Below are 3,316 nucleotides of genomic sequence, written 5' to 3'. Positions count from 1 at the left end.
ACTCCTGTCTGCTTCCCAGGACCATTGTGAGGCTAAGCAGAGGGAAGTGGAGGAAGTTTGAAAATTCTAAGTCCAAGATATAAACAATCAGGTTTGAATCCCAGCTCCACTATTCTTGGCTAAATAACCTTGGGCAAACTACTTGACCTGTCTCTGCCTCCATTTTCTCATCTGTTAAATGGGGCTCATAATAGTGCATGTGAGGAATAATGAGTGGATATTTACAAAGAATTTAGCTTTGAATGGTGGATAATAAGTGACAGTTATAATAATGATAACAGTAAATATTAAAATGGGCTGGGCATGGTGGCTCATGCCTATAATCCCAGCACTTTGGGAGGTTGAGGTGGGCGGATCACGAGGTCAGGAGTTTGAGATCAGCCTGGCCAACATAGTGAAACCCCACCTCTACTAAAAATACCAAAAATTAGCTGAGCATGGTGGCATGTGCCTGTAGTCCCAGCTACTCAGGAAGCTGAGGCAGGAGAATCACGTGAACCTGGGAGGCAGAGGTTGTGGTGAGCCGAGATCCCAGCACTGCACTCTAGCCTGGGCAACAGACCAAGACTCCGTCTCAAAAAATAAAAATAAATACATAAATAAATAAATAAGTATAAAATGATGTCAGGTGCCTGCCCAGGAGTGAATGTACCAGGCTATAGGAACAGAGATGCCTGAGCTTGCTCCCTTAGAAAAATGCAACACTATCTTCCCCAATAGGAGACCCTGTTTTACTTCTCTCTGATCTGGTCACTGGCAGTTACTCATCGATCTACAAAATTTATTGAGCACCTACTTATACAAGGCCTTGTATGGGGCACTCTATGGGACTCAGGCACGGGTTAGGCTGGCTCTGTTTTCACCATTGAGAGGAAGAGACACACATCTGTGTAATGACATAAGGTGGTCGGAGGAAGACCTCTTAAGTGATGTGCACATATGAGGTATGTCTCTTCCAAGACTCAGCTCTGCCAACTGTAAGGTTTGCCAGTCTTATGAGGATAAAATGAGATGGTGTATGCAAGGGGACACCTTGTAGATGCAAAAGTATGTTACGTATTTATAATGCCTCTAGAGTTCTGGGCAAGAGGTTCAAGTTGCCGGGGGCAGTGGCTCACACCTGTAATCCCAGCACTTTGGGAGTCCAAGGTGGGAGGATCACCTGAGGTTGGAAGTTTGAGAGCAGCCTGGGCAACATAAAGAAACCCCGTCTCTACTAAAAATACAAAATTAGCTGGGCGTGGTGGCGCATGCCTATAATCCCAGCTACTTGGGAGGCTGAGGCAGGAGAATCACTTGAACATGGGAGGTGGAGGATGCAGTGAGCTGAGATTGTGCCATTGCACTCCAGCCTGGGCAACAAGAGCGAAACTCCAGTCTCAAAAAACAAACAAACAAAAAAAGAGGTTCAGATTATTCAGGTGTCTCCAACAACCTTCTTCAGTGCATCTTCGAGGGGAGAATTTGGACCAGGAAGGATCAGTTGATTTCCTTTCGTGCCCATTCCTTGGGCTTATTCTTATTTGGAGTAGGGAGGGTTAATCTCAGAACTACCCCACCTCTCTCCATCTTCCTAGAGCTTAAAGAAGTTCCCAGAAACCAGAGACAGAAGAGAATTTCCTGCTTCTTTTGATCAGGGAAGGTACCTCCTCCTGCTTACCCCACACCCCCAGTTCCCCTGGGCTAGTCTCATACACACACACACACACACACACACACACACACACACACCCCTCCTGCACCATGAGCCCTGCCCTGTGGTTGAGGTGGAAGGATGGACAGAGGCAGTCATGGAGACAGGGGGTCCCAGGATAGGGGCTGGGGGCATTCCTGCCACAAGAGCAGGAAGGTGACCTGGTGAATCAAGGACCCGCTTCCTCAGCTGGGCTAAGCCACTCGCTGGCTTCCTTGTTGTGGGACTTTGGACATGATAAGTAGCAGTAATAACAGATAACAACAATAACTAATGTATATTGAAAGTACAAGGGTGTAGTAGCAGTTTGGGCTGATATCACAAAGTACCACCGGCCAAATAGCTTTAATGATAGGATTTACTTTCTCACAGTTCTGGAGGCTGGAAGTCCAAGATTATGATTCCAGATGATTCAATTTCTGATGAGGGCTCTCTTCCCGGCTTGCAGACGGCTGCCTTCTTGCTGTGTCCTCACATGGCCTTTCCTCGGGTGCTTGTACAGGCAATGTGGGTATTAGAGAAAGTGAGCTCTCCAGTGTCTCTTCTCATATGGACATGAATTCTGTCAGATTAGGGTCTCACCCCCACGACTTCATTTAATCATAAGTACTCTTTAGAGGTGCCATGTCCAAAGACAACCACACTGGAGGTTACAGCTTCAAGATGTGAATTTTGAGGGACACAAATGTTCTACTAAGTGCTTGACATGCAGTGTCATAATTGATCCATTCAATAATGCTTGCTTAATTTTCTCTCTGACTTCCTAAAATAGGTTCTTTCATTGTCAACAGATTTTTTTTTTTTTTAAAGAGTCTCATTCTTTCACCCAGGCTGGAGTGCAGTGACATGATCACCACTCTCTACAGCCTCAACCTCAAAGGCTTGAGCAATCCTTCCAGCTCAGCCTCCCCAAGTAGCTAGGACTACAGGCATGTACCACCATGCCTGTCTGGCTAATTTTTGTATTTTTTGTAGAGACAGAGTTTCAGCGTGTTGCTCAGGCTGGTCTCAAACTCCTGGGCTTGATTGATCCTCCTGCCTCAGCCTCCCAAAGTGCTGGGATTCCAGGCATGAGCCACTGTACCCAGCCTTGTCTCCATTTTATAGGTAAAGAAATTCTGAGGCTAGGTGACTACTATTCCAAGGTCACACAGCTGTTCATTCTCTAAGATGGAACTTAAACCCAGAACTACTGACTTCCTGCTTATTAACTGCTATGTCTGTCTGGGCCTTAAGTTCTTTATGTTAAAAATGAGGCTGAGGGCTGGGTGAGGTGGCTCATCCCTGTAATCCCAGCACTTTGGGAAGCTGAGGCAGGTGGATCATGAGGTCAGGAGTTTGAGACTAGCCTGGCCAATATGGTGAAACCCCATCTCTACTAAAAATGCAAAAATTAGCCGAGCGTGGTTTCGGGCACCTGTAATTCCAGCTACACGGGAGGCTGAGGCAAGAGAATCGCTTGAACCTGGGAAGCAGAGGTTGCGGTAAGCAGAGGTCACGTCATTGCAGTCCAGGCTGGGAGACAGAGCAAGACTCCATCTCAAAAAATAAAAATAAATACATAAATAAATAAATAAGTATAAAATGATGTCAGGTGCCTGCCCAGGAGTGAATGTACCAGGC

This window comes from Cebus imitator, unplaced genomic scaffold, assembly GCF_001604975.1.
Source record: "Cebus imitator isolate Cc_AM_T3 unplaced genomic scaffold, Cebus_imitator-1.0 Scaffold253, whole genome shotgun sequence".
NCBI classification, from domain to species: Eukaryota; Metazoa; Chordata; class Mammalia; order Primates; family Cebidae; genus Cebus; species Cebus imitator.
The sequence above is the reverse complement of the archived record's forward strand: the minus strand, read 5'-3'. Positions refer to the sequence as shown.